Raw genomic sequence first — 19,827 nt, forward strand, 5'->3', positions numbered from 1 at the left:
TTGCACAGAGCATATATTCCCCTCCAGTTCCCTCCCCCTTCTCCCCCTCCTCAGGAGTCCTGCCTCATGAGTTTCCCTGAGCATGAACAGAAAGCTCCTGTCCTGGGACTCTTGGGACTCTTGGCGCCCTTCCCAGGAAAGGGGGATGAGAAGCCAAGGGGGTTGAGAAGCCTTGCGTTCAGCGTGTCCAAGATGTGTTGCAACTGGATGAGATAAGACTCAGTTCCCAGACCTGCTTATTCCTGGCATTGACAGAGCCTATTCATTAGCTTTTTGAAGGCTTCTTGTACTGATAAAAAATAACCTTTTGCTTATGCAGCAGCATCTTGTGAGAAAGCAGAGAACAGCAGAGAAAAGCTGTTGTAGACGAGAGAAAGGGGAAATTTGTTTTTGAGGCATGGGGTGACTTTGGGCCTAGGGGGGTCACCTGTCCTCACCTCCTTCACTCCCTGGCTTCTCCCCCCCCCCCCGGACAAAGGGGAAGGCATGGACAACAGACAGTCGCTTCAGGACACCGATCCGCTTTCAAGAAGCCGGCACATGGGAAGAGCCGCACCCCATCAGCTTCGAGCAGTACCTGTTCCACCTCCAAATAATCATTTGGGCTTCTGTGTATATTCCCAGGTTGTACTTTCAGTTAGTTGGAAGGGGGGGTGGTTCTCCAGCAGATGCAGGAGTGAAACGCCATCCCTTTGGTTGTGTTGAAAACAACAACTCATCAGTGGGAGCCTCAGCTTCTGATCCTAAGGATGAGGCTAATGCTTCTGGTCCTATCCCTGAAGTTCTTTTATAGGTACTGAAGATTGACTGGATATTCTGTTTATTGGTTTGGTAATGCTGTGTGTCATTTAAAATGTGGTTGAACAACTCACACCGCTCATGTGATGTCTCTGGGAAGTCAGCCCAAATCACGGCCTGCACCACAGCCCAGAGAAAAAGGGTACGTGAGCCTTAAAAAGCCTTTTGGATCTCTATCCCAACAGAACAGCTGCATTATTTCTCTGGGAAGGTTTTAGTTTAGGTTTTAGGATCCCAGTTGCCTTGCCCCCCAATTCAGGTGACCCACCAAATCAGAAATCAGTTAGAGAGATGCCCAAAGTAGCGCGCAAGAAAATACTTAAAGAAATTAAGGCAGGGAGGGCAGCCGGCCCCTTTTCTGTCCCTCCCATAGAGGGTTTGCATATCTCCCCATTAGGCATCGTCCCCAAAAAGGCACCCAGTGAGTTTCACATGATTCACAACCTATCCTACCCAAAGAGAGGGTCCGTCAATGATGCGATACCTCAGGAACTTTGCTCTGTGAGGTATGCCTCATTTGACCAAGCGGTTAAACTTATTCGCAAATTTGGAAAAGGCGCATTGCTGGTGAAATGTGATATAGAGTCTGCTTTCTGACTCCTGCCAGTCCACCCGGAAGATTTCCGGTGGCTGGGTTTTAAATCTGACGGGGCATACTTTGTAGACACAGGACGCGGGTGGCGCTGTGGGTAAAACCTCAACGCCTAGGACTTGCCGATCGTATGGTCGGCGGTTCGAATCCCCGCGGTGGCGTGAGCTCCTGTCGTTTGGTCCCAGCTCCTGCCCACCTAGCAGTTCGAAAGCACTCTTAAGTGCAAGTAGATAAATAGGTTCCACTTTATAGCGGGAAGGTAAACGGCGTTTCCGTGTGCTGTGTTGGTGCTGGCTCGCCAAAGCAGCTTCGTCACGCAGGCCACATGACCCGGAAGTGTCTCCAGAGAGCGCTGGCCCCCGGCCTCTTAAGCGAGATGGGCGCGCAACCCCAGAGTTGGACGTGACTGGCCCGTACGGGCAGGGGTACCTTTACCTTTACTTACTTTGTAGACAAAGCAATGCCTATGAGTTGCTCAGTGGCCTGTGCAGCCTTTGAGGCATTTAGTAGCTTTTGGGACTGGGCGCTTCGTTTTAGAATAGGCTCTGAGGGTGTGTCGCGCTACTTGGATGACTTTATTCTCATAGCTGATAGTAGGCATAAGTGCTCGGCCCTTCTAGAAGCCTTCACATCTTTAGCAGGACAGCTGGGAGTACCTTTGGCTGCAGATAAAATGGAGGGCCCAGCTACAACTATGGTTTACCTAGGCATTGAGTTGGATACAGTCGCCCAAACTTCAAAACTTCCTAGTGAAAAAATGGTTGCACTTAGGGACCTCATTCAGCAACTTCTCCCTCTAAGAAAAGTTACGCTCAGGGACTTCCGGGTTAGCGCCATCGTCTAATGGCGGATTCCCTCCGAGCTCCGGAGGGAACCGGCTCCGCAGGATTGGGTCTTGTCCGCGGCAGCCACGCGGGGACCCTTAAAAATCACAGGCGTGGATGCCTGTGAGCGTGGTGACTCGGCGGGCACCATTTGCGCCCCCCAATCTGCAAAGGAGCCTTTTTAAAGGCTCCGGAACGGGGACGGGGTGCGGCGCGGTGCTGTGAGTAGACTGCTCCTTCTGCGGAGTGAAGCCGCAAGCCATTGTCGGAGAGCGCTGACTTTTTCCTTGGAACAATTGGACTCTAAAGTAACAACCCGTGAGTAGTACGGAAATTGGAATTTAAAGAAAATTTTGTTGAATCAGGAACGAGCGGGGAAGGGTTAAAAAGGAAGTCCGCCCCCCCCTTTGTAAATAACCTAAAGCAAAGGACCTGCTAACTAAGGTCGAGAGAATCTTTTCTTTCTTTTTTCTAAAAGACTTTAACTTTCACGTTCTGACATTATAAGAAATTTTACTGGAGGATAAAAGATTAACTTTGGGAGCTGAAGTTCCACCCCCCCGGACCCGGGAGCGTCCCGCGAGAGAGCCTGTTGATGAAGTATTGAAGAGTTTGACAGCTGTCAAGTTAGCTGTCAGAAGGAAAAAGAGAACTTTGTTTCTGTTGTTTCTGCTGGTTATATTTGTTACAATTTGTTGAAAATAAGGAAGGGCTGATACAAACTAACTTGATTTTTGGATTTGAGCTGAAAGGAACATTAAGGAACCAAAATCCCCCTAGAGGGGGTTTAGGGACATTACAAGAATGGCTGGAGGAGGGAAAATCCAGGCTGAATTGGATAGAACATTTGTTCTCTTGGGAAAGTTACAAGGCCAAATCGATGTTTTGGCTATAAACGTCACAACTTTGGACTTAACAGTAAATAACATTGTTGAATCTGATAAGGATTTGAAGCAGGAAGCCCATTCAATTGAACAAATATAGAAACTTGAGAGCCATGAGAATATGGAGGAGACATATGTTGCCCCTGAAGAAAAGGTAGGAGCAGCTGTAATTTTGCAGATGTTAAAGGAGAGCTGCAATTTGAGGCCTGACATGATGGCAACAAAGGAAAATAAAAACCTGATGTGGAAAGTCTGGCCTGAATTGGAGAGCGGAAAACTGAGAGATCTCCTTGTGTGGAGATCTGAAGACCGAAGGATTATAAATTTGATTAAGATGGAAGTTGAAGCTTTGGGGACATTTGGATTTGAAAGGAGTATGAAACAAGATTTGGAGTACCCCATAGACTTTACTTTTAAGTATGGAGGTCTGGCTGGAAGAAACATGGATCCTGTTGGGCCGGAGCCTCTCCGAGATTTGGGGTTTAACATTAAGGACTATCAAAAAGACCAGCAGAGAGGAATTGAAAGAGATTTAAGAGCCTCGGATGTGAGATCTCCAGGCTAAACAGTATATTGAGACTGATGGACACTTGTTGGGGACTGAAACCGGGAAAGGGGCGGGTGGGGTTTGGGAATCCAAAGGGTATATAATTATAACTTGCTCTGTTTTTATTTTGTTTTGCTATCTGTATGGAAATTGGGAAAGTCGTGGAAGGGAAATTTTGGTCGACTTTAGGAAAAATGTTTAAGAATGAGTAATGATGTATAAGTATTGAGGTTTAAGTTTGGATAAGTTAAAATTGGTTTCTAAAATTGTCTAAATTAAATGAAAACAAGGTTTGCAAAAATAAATTGAGGAAATGGAAGGAGGAAAAGTAAAATAGCAACATGCTAAAATTAAATTATTAAGTTAAAGTTGAGAAAAAAGTAATAAGGACTTGCTGAGTTAATAATTTAAATTGGAATACAAGAAGGGGAGGTGTAAGGAGGTCTGAGAAACAAGTTAAATGAAAATATGTAACTGAAATTTTATGTGTTTTTAATTGTTTTTTTAAGAATTGGATTTTTGTATTTTTGTTATTTTTGTCTACTTTTGTTTTTGTGTGGTTTTTTGAAAATGCCAATAAATATTCATTAAAAAAAGAAAAGAAAAGTTTCGCTCAGGCAGATTCAGCCGTTGTTAGGCCATTTGAACTTTGCTTGCCGGGTGGTTTCCCCAGGCCACGCATTTTGCGGCTGCCTCGCGAGGTTGTCAGCAGGCTTGCGGTCACCCCATCACAGGGTTCGCCTATCTAAAGAGCTAAAATCCGATCTGGAAGTCTGGCTGAAGTTCTTGGAAAGGTATAATGGTGAAGAAGCAACCGTTGGAACGCAAAGGCAACGCGGCCAGTACCAAATGCAAAGGGGTAGCGACAAAGACGTGTCCTTTTAAGCCTCCCTCCTTTTGCTCCACCAAGCCCCCCCCCCCAAACGTTAAAGGTGCCCCACCACCCTGCGAATGCGGCTAGAAATAAGAACCCCCAGCCAAACCTGATCTGCAGAGAAGCCACCCAGAAAGAACGGAACACCCGGTCGATGGGGTTTTCCACCGCGGTTTCAGCCCTGCTGTTTCGGAGCTAAATGGCTCTGGTGCCGAAGCGGCTGCCTGGAACACGGGTGGGCTTGAGGCAGGCAATCTGATGGGAGGCACAACACCGATGCGCGGGTAAATCCAAGTGAAAATCGATCACCGAAGGAATTGAGATACACAGCCTAAAGAAAAGGTAAGCAAGAGACAAAACAACATTAATACAAACCAAAGCGGGATGGCTGGCCAGGTGAAAAGAGGGTGAGCCCTGGCCGCGCCGGCCCTAAATAGGGCAGGCTACGCCCCCCCCCCCAGCCACCCAACTGGCTGGCTGGGTTGACGATGCAGCTGGGATTCCCTCAGTCTCACGGGGGCTGGAACCAGCCCCCGCGCACATGGAGTGGGCATGAAGCCCACAACCCCAACTCCTTGCCAGGTTCAGAAGTGGCTTTGTTGTGTTGAAAACAACAACTCTCATTTGTGGGAGCCTCAGCTGAAGGTTGACTGGATATTCTGTTTATTGGTTTGGTAATGCTGTATGTCATTTAGAATGCAGTTGAACAACTCACACTGCTCATGGGATGGTATGATAGGCGCACATACATAGATCAGCACAGGAAGACCGACCTGAAGCCATTTTGTTTTGTTTTTTTAAAATATATTTATTTGTTTTTACAGAAAAAGAAGAAACATCAGAAAAATACAGAACAGCAAAAACAATCACAGATACACATCAAGAAAAAAGAAAAAATTAAAAATAAAAACTCCAATTTTTAAATTCATGTTTACAAAACTTTCTTGACTTCCTCACGCCACCCTTTTTTGTGTTCCTCTTTGTCCAATCAAATACAGCAAATCCTTACCCTCTTTAAAAACTCATTTCTAATTATTAAAATCACTTCTATTATGTCTCCGATCTTTCCTCCTTATGTTTAAACACCTTTAGCATATTGTTTACTTTTGACATAATATAACTTTAGTCTTTCACCCTATTTCTATTGCATTTTTGCATACTTTTTAACACTGTATCACTAATGCCATATTATTTTTATGTCCAACAACATTTTAGCATTCATAAACTTTGCAGTGTTTCTGCAGGTAGTTCTTTAACTTCTTCCAGTCCTCTTCCACCGCTTCTTCTCCCAGGTCTCGGATTCTGCCAGTCATTTCTGCCAGTTCTGCCAGTCTATTACTTGCATCTGCCATTCTTCCAAGGTGGGCAAATCTTGTGTCTTCCAATACTTTGCAATAAGTATTCTTGCTGCTGTTGTCGCATACATAAAAAACGTTCTATCTGTCTTTAACACCAATTGGCCGACTATACCCAAGAGAAAGGCCTCTGGTTTCTTAAGGAAGGTATATTTAAATACCTTTTTCAGTTCATTATATATCATCTCCCAGAAAGCCTTAATCTTCGGGCACGTCCACCAAAGGTGAAAGAAAATACCCTCAGTTTCTTTACATTTCCAACATTTGTTATCAGGCAGGTGATAAATTTTAGCAAGCTTGACTGGGGTCATGTACCACCTACAGATCATTTTCATAATATTCTCTCTTAGGGCATTACATGCCGTAAATTTCATACCGGTGGTCCACAACTTTTCCCAGTCAGCAAACAAAATGTTATGACCTATGTCCTGTGCCCATTTAATCATGGCTGTTTAACTGTTTCATCCTGAGTGTTCCATTTCAACAGCAAGTTATACATTCTTGAAAGGATCTTAGTTTTAGGTTCTAACAGTTCTGTCTCCAGTTTCGATTTTTCCACCTGGAAGCCCAATTTTTTATCCAAATTATAGGCCTCTCTTATTTGATAATAATGAAGCCAATCTCGCACTTTGTCTTTTAATTTCTCAAAACTCTGCAAATTCATTTTATCTCCTTCCTGTTCTAATATCTCCCAATACTTTGGCCATTTGGCCTCCATATTGAGTCTTTTCAGAGCCTTTGCTTCCATGGGTGACAACCACCTTGGGGTCTTATTTTCCAATAAATCTTTGTACCTAATCCAGACATTAAACAATGCTTTCCTGACAATATGGTGTTTGAAGTTTTTGTGCACTTTAACCTTGTCGTACCACAAATATGCATGCCATCCAAAAGCATTATTAAAGCCTTCCAAATCCAAAATGTCAGTGTTCTCAAGAAGCAGCCAATCTTTCAACCAGCAGAATGCTGCTGATTCATAATAAAGTTTAAAGTCCGGCAGGGCAAACCCCCCTCTTTCCTTCGCATCAGTTAATATTTTAAATTTTATTCTGGGCTTTTTGCCCTGCCAGACAAATCTAGAGATTTCTCTCTGCCACTTCTTGAAGCAATCCATCTTGTCCACAATCTGTAAAGTTTGAAACAAAAATAACATTTTTGGCAATACATTCATCTTTATAACTGCAATTCGACCCAACAAGGAAAGCTTCAAATTAGACCATATTTCTAAATCTTTTTTAACTGGACCTGAGGCCATTTTGATTCCTAAACTGAGCAAATGTTTTCTCTGCAAGGTCAAATTGGAAAAGCCTCCCCATTGTCTTTTCCTTCACAAATCCTGTCTTAAGGGTATGTCTGTGTTTGAATAGGGTGAGCCTGTGACCTGGCTCAGGAACTAAGTATTTATCATCACAAAAGACTGGCCAGGCTCCCCAGGAAATCCAATCAAGTAACCTGCCAGACAGGAGATAAACAAGGACAAAAACAACATTAAATTTCTGTTTAGACCGCCTTTTCTGTGATGTAGGTGTGATGTATCTGAGGGGTGGCCTTAGGTTACACCCCTTCTGTGATGTATGTATGATGTTCCAGGGGGTGGTCTTGGTCTACAGGGTGGCAATTTCAAGAGTCCATATAAGGCCTTGTGCACCATTGTTCTGGGTTCCTCGTCTCTCCTGCGGGTGAGGGGAGCACCCCTCAAGAAAGATCAAGCTTACTAGCTGCCTTGCTTCTCAATATCCTCTGTTATCTTCTCCTACCAATAGGGAACCTATGTAAGGACTCTATATGGGCTCTTGGATACCCCATAAGGAAAAAGGGCAATTTTTATTTACAACAGAGGCTCTCTGGGAAGTCAGCCCAAATCACAGCCTGCACCGCATCCCAGAGAAAAAGGGAATGTGAGCCTAAAACGTACAGGGGAGGGAACCAAGCAAGCTGTTAAGGGCCAATTCTCATTTACTGCACCCTCATGGTAAGACCTTGGGAAAATGCCACCTTTTCCCAGACATGAGCTATATAGAGCATGGTTATTCCTCTTGTGAAATCAGGGAGACTTTAATTAGTAAGGAATTCCATGAGTAGTAATGATACCACCACAAATAGCTCTGAACAGGCCTCTGTCTCCAATTTCTACATTTTACCCTGGCCAACCCCTGAAAGAGCTGAATGGTTCTGGCTTTGGAACAAAATTCTGCCTAAAAGGTCCTTCCTGGGGTTTTTTTATGATGTTAGCCGCTCTGAGCCCGGCCTCAGCCGGGGAGGGCAGGATACAAATAAAAAATTCTCATTCTTATTCTTATTAAAAGGGAACACAAATGTCAAGTTAAAACTAAATATACCACACTGACTTGGGGGAGAAAAAGAAAACACACTCACTCTCTATGGAGGTCTCTGTGTACCAGCGTTGCTAAGGGCAAGCCCCTGGAGACATGAGGTCACAGCACTATGACAACAGAATGCAATGATGATGTCAGTGGAAAGGAGACCTCTTGCTCATCTCTTTTTCTATTGACATTATATTTGCTGATTTATGATCCGGCAAACCTTCATCGAAGATGAACTAAGAACTTCTTAATGGATTGAATATTTTTAAAATTAATTCTCCATTAGTAACATTCCAATGATAACAAATCAAATCAATTCTTGCCACATCATAATACAAACAATAAAGCCAATTATACATTCCAAACTAAAAATTTTGGGGAGGCCTTTCCATGTTCTCGCTGTCGGGAGAAAGTTTCTTTCACTTGTTCCTGCGTTCTTCTCTCTTGTTTCCCCCCAGATTCAGCTAGGTAGACCAACTACCTACCTCTAAGGGGCTACGGTACAATTTTTTAATTTTTTGGAAAGGATTCTTTTAAATACTTTTTAGGACTTTTTTTAAAAGACTTGATTCTTTTAAAGGGATTTTTGGAAGAGTTTTTTAAATATATTCCTCCCCCCCCCATTTCATAATTCTGATCTTCCAGTCATTTTAAAATATCCTTCCTTCCAGAACACTCTCCTGTTTCTTAGTCCAAATTCTAATAATTTTTGAAGAGCTGAGTCCAGGGTGTCGTACATTGTCCTGGGCAAAGGTGGTTGGCATTGCAGGGTAAATATTAGGCTCAAGTGGCATCGCAAATTTTGCACACAGTGATCTCTAGGATAAGCCAGGCATGTGTTGCACTGGGACCTATAGCACTGTGTTTAGAGGTCAACTACAGTTCCCATGATTCTCGGGGGGAAGGAGTCATGTGCTGTAATGTTATGGCATGTCCACAGCCACTAACAACAACCAAAGTGAATAGTTTCTGATGAATTTTCCTTAAAATGTCTTGTGTCTATTATATTTTTAGAGTTTATCATTGCAATGGTGAGCTAGATACTGCAGTTTTTGGTTGTGGTGACCTGCTATTCGATATAATTAGTTAAAGATGTTTCTATATGTAACAACAGCAGCTAGGATTCTATATGCGCAGAAATGGAAGGAAAAAGAAGTTCCAAAGAAGGGATAAGTAAGATAATGGACTATGCAGAACCAGCAAAATTAGCAGTTTTGTGGACAAATAGGCCTTTTTCGGATTATAGTACGCTGAACTCGTAAGGAGGATTTGAGCTATGAGCAACGTAAGTAATTGGATTATAATACTGGGGTTATGATTTGACAAACAGAAGACGGGGTGCAGCAGGAGAGAAACAACAACTCCATGGAAAACAGGGTGGGAAGTTGACGAAAATTAAGAGAAAAGTCAAAATTGTGTTTTGACTGTATATGATTTTTAAAATATTGAAACAATAAAATATAATTGTAAAAAAAGAAGAAGTTGTAACCATTTTTAAGCTTCTGGATAGGCAGCCTCAGAATGGCTTGCAAATGTACTTTGAAGATGCCAGCTTTGGCAGAGGCCACTGTAACTTCAATGCCAGCCCATAATAGGCCTTATGGTAGATGGAAGCTGGGCTCTCTCCTGGCACATCGGAATTCAAAGAGGTCAGCTCAAGCCCTGCTGTTTCCTAGCTCAGGGCGCCATATCACCAAAGTCTACCCCTGGGGGTTTTTTCATAGAATCATAGAATCATAGTGTTGTGACGTGGGGTTTGTGATTTCAGCTCTCTTGACATAATATGCTGGCGACAGTTCTCTAGTAACTCTTCTTTATTAAAGCAACAAGACTGAGACCTGAGGAGGGGAGAGCTACATTTATAGGGACAGGGAACTAGCTAGAAAGGATACATTTTGGAGGGAACAATATCAGGCAATCACAGTCCTGCCTTTTGGAGGCAACCAATAAGACAGAGGATCCAAATACAGCAGCTTAAATGAACCAATAGTAGCTGTACCCTCTGGAACAAAAAGGCAGTTACAGTGGTGCCTTGCAAGATGAAATTAATTCGTTCCACAAGTTTTTTCGTCTAACGAGTTTTTCGTCTTGCGAAGCACGGTTTCCCATAGGAATGCATTGAAAATCAATTAATGCGTTCCTATGGAGACCGCTTGCCAGGCTGGCGGTGCGGAGAAGGGCTTTTCTCCCCACCGCAAGCCTTCAGGACAGGTACGGGAACAGAGGGGAAGGTGCGCAGCGCTTCTCTTCTGTTCCTGGGGCTTGCGGTGGGAGGAGGGTTTTTCCTCCCCACCGCCAACATTCAGAACAGCCTTCCGAATGTTGGCGGTGGGAAGGAAAACCCTCCTCCCACTGCAAGTCTTCAGGACAGCCTTCCAAAGGCTGGCGGTGGGGCGGAGAGTCCTCCTCCCGCCGCCAGCCTTCGGAGCAGCCTTCCAAAGGCTGGCGGTGGGGCGGAGAGTCCTCCTCCCGCCGCCAGCCTTCGGAGCAGCCTTCCAAAGGCTGGCGGTGGGGAGAAGGTCTCTCCGCCCCACCGCCAGCCTTCGGAGGAGGTCCGAGGACAGTGGGGAAGATGCGCTGCGCTTCCCCGCTGTCCCGGAGATTTCCCTATGGGTTTTCGTTTTGCGAAGGAAGCCCATAGGGAAATTCGTTTTGCGAAGCGCCTCGAAAAACGGAAAACCCTTTTGTCTAGCGGGTTTTTCGTCTTGCGAGGCGTTCGTCTTGCGGGGCACCACTGTACTTTACCCTAATACAATTACAGACAATAATAACACAGATATAAAATCCTTTGACTCAATACACAACACCCCTCCCCCCCTAGTGAGCACAGCAGACGTAATCTCTCAGGTACTGTGGGGTCCTACAACTTCTACTTGATCTCCTGACAACAGGTGTTGCCGGTTCTGGATTGGGTGTCGCCTGTGGTAGGGGGGCTGCTATAGGGGTTTCGTCAGGAACAGATGGAGTCCCAGACATCTCAGGGTCCCCTACCTGTACCTCGTCATCCTGAGGACTAGCAGACCCTGGTTCATTTGCTGAAGCCCCTGGTGATTGCACCTCTGGGCCATTTTCACTCTGGTCTTGCAGCTCTGCGTCGTTAGCCAGGGATGAATTATCAGACTCCTCCCTGCTGAGCGCCCGGCGCCTCAGCTGATCTATATGTCTCTTCCAAACTTGCCCATTTTCCAAGGTCACATAATAGGACACAGGCCCACTAGCCCGGGTGACCACACCAGCCACCCACCGCGAACCTCGTGAATACCGTATTTTTCGCTCTATTGGACGCACCGGACCACAGGACGCACCTAGTTTTAAGAGGGGGAAATCAAGGGGAAAAAATTATTCCCCCTCCCATCCCCAAAGAGCAATGGACAGGCTGTGTGCAGCCTGTCTGCTTCTCCCAGAGCTTCTCGGGGCTGCGGGGGAGGCCCGGGTTCCACCCCCCCAGCCCCAAAGAGCAAAGAAGCCAAGACAGCGAGCGGGATCCATAGCCGCGCAACCTCTCCAGCCAGGACCTAAACCTCTCCAGCGCGGCTAAAGAAGAAGACAAGGCAGCAAGCGCGATCCATCCTGCTTGCTGCCTTGGCTTCCTCTTTAGCCTTGCGCAACAGGGTGGATCGTGCCCGCTGTCCACCGGGGCTGGACTAGATGACTCCTGGGGTTCCCTTCCAACCCTGCAATTCTATGACCTCGGAAGGTGTTGGAGGTCTCCACCACTGGAGGCTTTTAAGCAACGGTTGGGGGACCATCTGCCTGGCGTTCTTTAGCTGTGATTCCTACATTGTGAGGGGGCTGGGCTAGATGACCCTCGGGTGGCCCTCCCAACTCTAGACAGTCCTACAGTTCTGCGTCAGGAGATACAAGCCACTTCACACAATGCCCACTCCCAATTTTCATCGGAGAGACACTGGCTTCAGTGTCTAGGTAGGTACCCCCCTACCTGCCACACTTCCCCCGCCCCACTTAAGCTGAGGGAATTCCTGCCCAGAGAAGCTCCTAGGTGAAGCAAGGGTTAAGATCTACCTCTGGTGGATCACAGAGAGGCGCGCAAGGCTAAAGAGATGGATCGCGCTCGCTGCCCGGCTTCCTCTTTAACCTTGCGCAGCCTCCCCCGCCCGGCTGGAGGGGCGCGCAAGGCTAAAGAGGAAACCATGGCAGCGAACGGGATGGATCGCGCTCGCTGCCCGGCTTCCTCTTTAGCTTTGCGCAGCCTCCCCCGCCCGGCTGGAGGGGCGCGCAAGGCTAAAGAGGAAACCATGGCAGCGAACGGGATGGATCGCGCTCGCTGCCCGGCTTCCTCTTTAACCTTGCGCAGCCTCCCCCGCCCGGCTGGAGGGGCGCGCAAGGCTAAAGAGGAAGCCAGGGCAGCGAACCCCGGCTTCCTCTAGCCTTGCGCAGCCTCCCCCGCCCAGCTGGAGGGGTGCAAGGCTAAAGAGGAAGGCAGGGCAGCGAACGGGATGGATCGCGCTCGCTGCCCCGGCTTCCTCTTTAGCCTTGCGCAGCCTCACCCCGGCTGCAGAGGTTGCGCAAGCCTTTTCTAGAGGAGGGAGAAGGGACTGACTGGCGGTGTCAGTCCCTTCTCCCTCCTGGGGAAAAGCCCGCAAGAGCCGCGTGAAGCTTTTGTGGGGCTCTTGGGGGCTTTTCCTGCCTGCCTCCCCCCTGCATTCGCTCCGTAGGACGCACAGGCTTTTCCCCTTAGTTTTTTAGACGGAAAAAGTGCGTCCTATTGTGCGAAAAGTACGGTAGTTCCTCACCCAGACCAGATCTTCAGGGGCGAAATACCTTGTTGTGTCAGTCTCAGCCTGGGGGTTTGCTCTTGAATTACGGTTTGGCATTTTATCCGGGTGGACATAATCTAGCACCGTTACCAATCTTCTACCCAAGAGCAGCTCAGCTGGCGACTTGCCCGTCGCAGTACACGGCGTCGCATGCTGCAAAAATAACATTCGCGCGATGCGAGCTGACCAGTTACCCTCCATTAAGCGCGCAATGGATTCTTTGGCTGTTCTTACCATGCGCTCCGCCTGCCCATTGGAGGATGGGTGGAAGGGCGCGGATGTGACCCCTCTTATGAAGTTATCAGCCAAGAATGCCCTGAATTCTTGGGATACAAAAGCTGCTGATTATCTGATACAATGGTCTCAGGTAACCCGTGGGTTGCAAACAGCTGCCTCAACACCTTGATTACAGCAGCTGATGCCATGCTAGGGACCATCGCCACTTCTAACCATTTGGAATATGCATCGACGATAACCAAAAAGACCTTCCCCTGGAATGGCCCAGCAAAATCTAAGTGCAGCCGGCTCCAGGGAGATCTGGACTGCTCACACCAGTGAACTGGTGCTCTGGCCACTTCTGGCCACACCTCTTGGCATGCCTTGCATGTTCGTACCCATTGTTCTATAATCTGGTCCATTCCAGGCCACCACACATAATCGGGCTAGCAACTTCATCCTGACCATTCCCAGGTGTCCCATGTGAAGCGTCTCAAGAACCCTGTTTCTCAGTGGTGCTGGGATGATCACCCTATCTCCCCACAGGAGACAACCCTTATGCATGGATAACTCATGCTGCCTTGTCGCATAAGGCCTGAATTTGTCTTCATGCGGACCACCTGGCCACCCCCTCCCCACCCAAGTGAGCACACGGGAGAGAACAGCATCTTTCCTCGTTTTCTCAGCAATATCAGTAGCCGTTACAGGAGCCCCCGGAAGTGTTTCCAGCATCATTATGTGCTCCGCTGGAGCAGGATCCTCATTGCTCCCGCCAGGAAGGGGCAATCGACTCAGCGCATCAGCGTGGCACAACCATTTCCCCAGCACATGGGTCAAGGTGTACTGGAACCCGTTCAGGAATATAGACCAACGCAACATTCTGGGGGAGAGAATTTGTGGCGTTTGTTTGTTCGGGTTAAACAACCCCAACAGTGGTTTGTGGTCCGTTTCAATGGAGAAATGACGACCATACACATAATCATGGAACTTTTTGATTCCTGCCACAATTGCAAGCGCCTCTTTGTCAATTTGAGCATAGTTGCGCTCCGTGGGCAATCTTGGGTTGCAGTGCAAATGGCACTCGCCTTGGTTTGAGTCGGATTGGGGCCACCCCAGGGTCCAATTCGAAGTCAACTGGGGGCCCTTTATAACAACCCAGTTTTCCATTAAAGAGACCAGCAAATTCTTTGCATAATGCCTCGCTCATCTCAGGGCAGGTTTGGATTGAATTAAGCCCTGATATATTCAGTCCCAGGGCGGGAAACCAGTCAGTGCCCAGGAGACTGGGGCGACTGCCCTTCACAATCACCAGTTTGAGTACCGCCTGTTTGTCCCGGAACTGTACTCTCACGGCACACATTCCCATGACATGGATGCGGCCCGCTGAGTATGACTGCAAAGTTGCCGGGAAGGGCTCCAGAGGGGGCAACTTACCCCTGGGGAAGAATGTCCTCGCGGTCTGGTCCGACACGATAGTGAATCCAGATCCGGAGTCCACCTCCACGTCGCACAGCTGACCCTCAATCTTCACCTTGACGTGTGCCTTGCCTTGCGCTGGAAACTGCACGACCCTCCCGTTGATCTCCGTTACGTAGTGGCAGTCCTTTAGAACATGGTTTGCTGTGGGCGATCTGCGATGCTCCAGTCTAGGTGCTCCAGTCGCTCCCAACGCCGCCGATCTACAGACCCTGGCGATGTGACCTGTCTTTCCGCACGTCCGGCACTTAGCATCCCGGAAACGACAACTCTTCCGCTCATGGTTTCTGCCACAACCAGGGCACCTGCCTCGGTGATCTTTGCGCACTGTGCAGGCCTGACGCACTGACTCGACCCCACGGACTGGGCTCTGGCTCGGAGTAGCCTCTAGCTCGTCCATGGCATGCGCAACTTCTATCTGTGGCTTAGGGGCCCTGCGACTGGCATCAAGCTCCTCTCTTTCATAATTCTCCGTGGCGGTGGCCTCCTTCAAGGCTGAAGCAAGGGTAACTTCTTTAGCCACGATGCGTCTTCTGGCTTTCTTGCTGCTCAGACCACCGTTAAACCGATCCAGGAGAGTCTCTTCCAGATCTTGGAAGTCGCAGTGCTGAGCGAGCTTCCGCAGTTCAGCTAGAAATGCAGATACAGACTCCCCAGCACGCTGCTGCCTCTTATGAAACTCCATCCGCCGGGCCATCTTGGTCTCAGTAGATCTCAGGCCCACAGTAGATCTCAGGCCCACAGTAGCTCAGGAATGTGGCCCTTCTTTTGCTGGCATCGGTGATCCCTTGAGCCACTGCGAAGAACTCGAAGCGTTCGACGTAGTCTTCCCACGTGTGGGGCTCTGATGGCTGGAAGGGCTCCAATACCCTTGGACTCTCCATTGTCCTGTGGGCAGGGTCGTCTTCTCAGCTGGCCAGTGAGTCTTGTTCTTAGCTACAATCCAGACTCTGAGGCAGGGCTGCGTTTAACCGCTCCTCAGCATTCCGGATCCCATCCTCGTCGCCAGTTGTTGTGACGTGAGGTTTGTGATTTCAGCTCTCTTGACATAATATGCTGGAGACAGTTCTCTAGTAACACTTCTTTATTAAAGCAACAAGGCTAAGACCTGAGGAGGGGAGAGCTACATTTATAGGGACAGGGAACTAGCTAGAAAGGATACATTTTGGAGGGAACAATATCAGGCAATCACAGTCCTGCCTTTTGGAGGCAACCAATAAGACAGAGGATCCAAATACAGCAGCTTAAACAAACCAATAGTAGCTGTACCCTCTGGAACCAAAAGGCAGTTACTTTACCCTAATGTAATTACAGGCAATAATAATACAGATATAAAATCCTTTGACTCAATACACAACACATAGAATCATAGAATCATAGAATCATAGAGTTGGAAGAGACCACAAGGGCCATCGAGTCCAACCCCCTGCCAAGCAGGAAACACCATCAGAGCACTCCTGACATATGGTTGTCAAGCCTCTGCTTAAAGACCTCCAAAGAAGGAGACTCCACCGCACTCCTTGGCAGCAAATTCCACTGTCGAACAGCTCTTACTGTCAGGAAGTTCTTCCTAATGTTTAGGTGGAATCTTCTTTCTTGTAGTTTGGAACCATTGCTCCGTGTCTGCTTCTCTGGAGCAGCAGAAAACAACCTTTCTCCCTCCTCTATGTGACATCCTTTTATATATTTGAACATGGCTATCATATCACCCCTTAACCTCCTCTTCTCCAGGCTAAACATGCCCAGCTCCCTTAGCCGTTCCTCATAAGGCATCGTTTCCAGGCCTTTGACCATTTTGGTTGCCCTCCTTTGGACACGTTCCAGTTTGTCAGTGTCCTTCTTGAACTGTGGTGCCCAGAACTGGACACAGTACTCCAGGTAAGGTCTGACCAGAGCAGAATACAGTGGCACTATTACTTCCCTTGATCTAGATGCTATACTCCTATTGATGCAGCCCAGAATTGCATTGGCTTTTTTAGCTACCGAGTCACACTGTTGGCTCATGTCAAGTTTGTGGTCAACCAAGACTCCTAGATCCTTTTCACATGTACTGCTCTCAAGCCAGGTGTCACCCATCTTGTATTTGTGTCTCTCATTTTTTTTGTCCAAGTGCAATACTTTACATTTCTCCCTGTTAAAATTCATCTTGTTTCTTTTGGCCCAGTTCTCTAATCTGTCAAGGTCGTTTTGAAGTGTGATCCTGTCCTCTGGGGTGTTAGCCACCCCTCCCAGTTTGGTGTCATCTGCAAATTTGATCAGGAGCCCTTGAGTCCATCCTTCTCCAGGATGAAGAGGAACCATTGATGAGCACCCTTTGGGTTCGGTCAGTCAGCCAGTTTTGTGTGTGGGGGGGTATTTTGTTGAGTGCTCTCTTGTTGCCACACCTGCTCCTTGCATTTGCTCCTGACCTGAGCACAAGGAGACCCCTTTGTTTCTGGCGGACCACCTGATACAAGCGTTTCCTCACATGTGCAAGCAGACAAATACCTCTGCGCATGCGAAATGCTTTGCTCTGCCTCCATGCTTCTGAATCCCAGTTGCTGGAAACCTCAGGAGTGGGGAGGGCTCATGCGCTCGGGTGCTGCTTGCCGGTTTCCCACGGCCATCCGGTTGGTCACTGTGAGAACAGGAGGCTGGACTAGATGGGCCATTGGCCTGACCCAGCACAGCCTTTTCTTCTGTTCTTAAGCAACCATAAGGCCTGATTGAAGTGGAAGAAGGTTGCGCTGCATAGACAGAGGGGCATGGAGCTGAGCATGGCTGTGAGGCGAAAGGCTGGGGCAAGGTTTTGGAAAATGCTCCATTCAGTTCTGCCAAGCTTCACCTGGAAACCCAAATCCCCTCTATCGTAGAGCAGCAGTATTCTGAGGGCATCTTCCATGGGCCATGGGCCTGATCCAGCAGCCTCTTCTTGTGTTCTTAATGTAGAACAGTAGCAGAGGAGGGGAATCAGGGTTTCCAGGTGAAGCTGACCTTCTGATCGGCAAGTCCTAGGCTCTGTGGTTTAACCCACAGCGCCACCCGTGTCCCTTTGTAGCAATATAGCAAGTGGGAAAATGAAGAAGGGAGAATCAACAAAAGATCCATGAAAATGTCAATGAATATCAAGCAATACTCATTGGTTAAAATCATGATGCCTGTTTCAGCAAACCAACAAAGCTTTCCAAAGATCTCTGAAGGAAGGGAGGACTGCTCCTTGACAATATCCGCCCTCCCTTCCCCACAGGTGGGCAGGGTTTGTGGCACCGAGCGAGGCTCACCTGGGCGGGTGCCACCCACCTGCTTGAGCTGGCCTTTGACCCGCCCTCGGCCAGGGAGGACAATGGACGGCTGGCCGGGGGCGGGCCTAAGGCCAAAAGAAAAGAGGCTGACTCCTGGGCTCAAGCCTCTTTTGCTGTTCTTACGCAAAGCCTTATCTGCTTGCGGTGTTAGTCCCCGGGAATATTCCGGGCACTCGTTCCGTATCGGGGCTGCTACTTTAGCGGCGATACAGGGTTGAGACCCCGCACACATCAAGACACTGGGGTGCTGGCGCTCAACAGCCTACAAAAGTCACATTCGTCCCGGCTCCTCCTCCTTATCATTTGCAATTTAATTGTCTTACAGGTTTGCCCACCATGAAGATCTGGGTTATAGGCCACAGCATTGTCCACTGGGCAGCGGATTATGCACAGTCTCAAAATCGTGGCCATAACCTTAACATCCACCCCAAGGTACGCTTTCCCCCCCCAAATGATATTTATTACTTTTAAAGCTTACAAAATAGGCAAAAAGAAAAAAAACACAAAAGAAAAAAGAAAAAAAATACAATACAAAATATAAACAATACAATACACAACCTAACTAAACACATTAAACTAAACATAACTGTCAGAGCTGCCCGAGGTCCCAGCTCACAAAGGACCAACGCCAGTTCTTGTTATATACAAAAGTCTTTATTGAAGTTCAGTTTCGATTTCAAAGCCGTGGCGCGCAGCTCTACTTCTCAATTCTAGACCGCTGAAGCTCCGTCTGAATCTCCTCCCCCCAGACACCAGTTCAAGACTCTAGCCTTGCTCCACCTCTTCCTCTGCTCTTTCCTCCTCTGGGTCCGCCTGTCCGCTGGGGTCTTGCCCTTTCTGGACTCTTCTGACGCTGAGTCCCCTGAGTCTTCCCCCAGCCTCCGGCAGGCTTTAGGACCTGGTTCCCAATCCGGGTTTTCTGCTGTCCCGCGCGCCTGTACATTTGAACTTGGTGCTCGCGCCCAGCCAGTGACCTTCCTCCTGACCGTTACACTGCTCCTGTCACTGCTTCCCCCTTCGGGGGGGCTAGCTGGACCTGACCTCCCCTCCGTTCCCTCACTCTGCGACAGAGGCGTGGCCAGCTCTGACTCATCTTCTCTCCCTACTGGAGGAGACGCTGGCCCTGACACATGGAACTCTTCCCCCCCACTCCGCTCTGGTGGGGGAACTGGTCCTGATCTCCCGCTGCTGCTTTGGGAATCCCCGCTGGCCCCTTTCTTCTGGTGTGTCCCCCCTGGGACCCCCCTTGCCCTGGCCATCGGCGCCCCCCTTTGGGAATCTTCTGAATCACTGGAGAAGCTCATGGAATCTCTCGGGCCACTGTCATACTCCCCTACGCTGCCCTCAGATTCTTCCCCTTCGCTCTCCGTTTCCTCTCTCCCCTGTGTCTCAGCTCCTGAGCCCCTGACAATAACCCTATCCCTAACCCTAACCCTAAACAAAATAAAGACAAAAACAATTTAAAAACACATACATCACACCTTTCCCTTGTTTCATCGACCTCTTCTCACCTCCCTTTTTGTATTCCACTTCTATTAATTATTTCAGCAAATCCTTTTCAGCTTTCTCTATTTTCTGTCATACTATAAATATCTTAACATGTTTTTAACCTTATTTTCCATTAGAATACTTGTATATGCTTAACTCCTTATAACATTTCTGCTAAGGCCATAAAATTTCATTCCAACATTTTTCTATCACTCATTAATTTTACAGTATTTCTATAAATAAACTTTAAATTTTCCAATCTTCTTCCACCATCTCTTCTCCCTGGTCTCGGATTCTGCCAGTCCTTTCCGACAATTCCATATAGTGTTGGTTTCTGCTCTCTTCACTGTGCAGCGAAGTGCTTGTCACAAGACAGGTGTTTACATTCCA

Source organism: Podarcis erhardii (genome assembly GCF_964252035.2).
Source record: "Podarcis erhardii genome assembly, chromosome: 1".
In the NCBI taxonomy this organism is placed as follows: domain Eukaryota; kingdom Metazoa; phylum Chordata; class Lepidosauria; order Squamata; family Lacertidae; genus Podarcis; species Podarcis erhardii.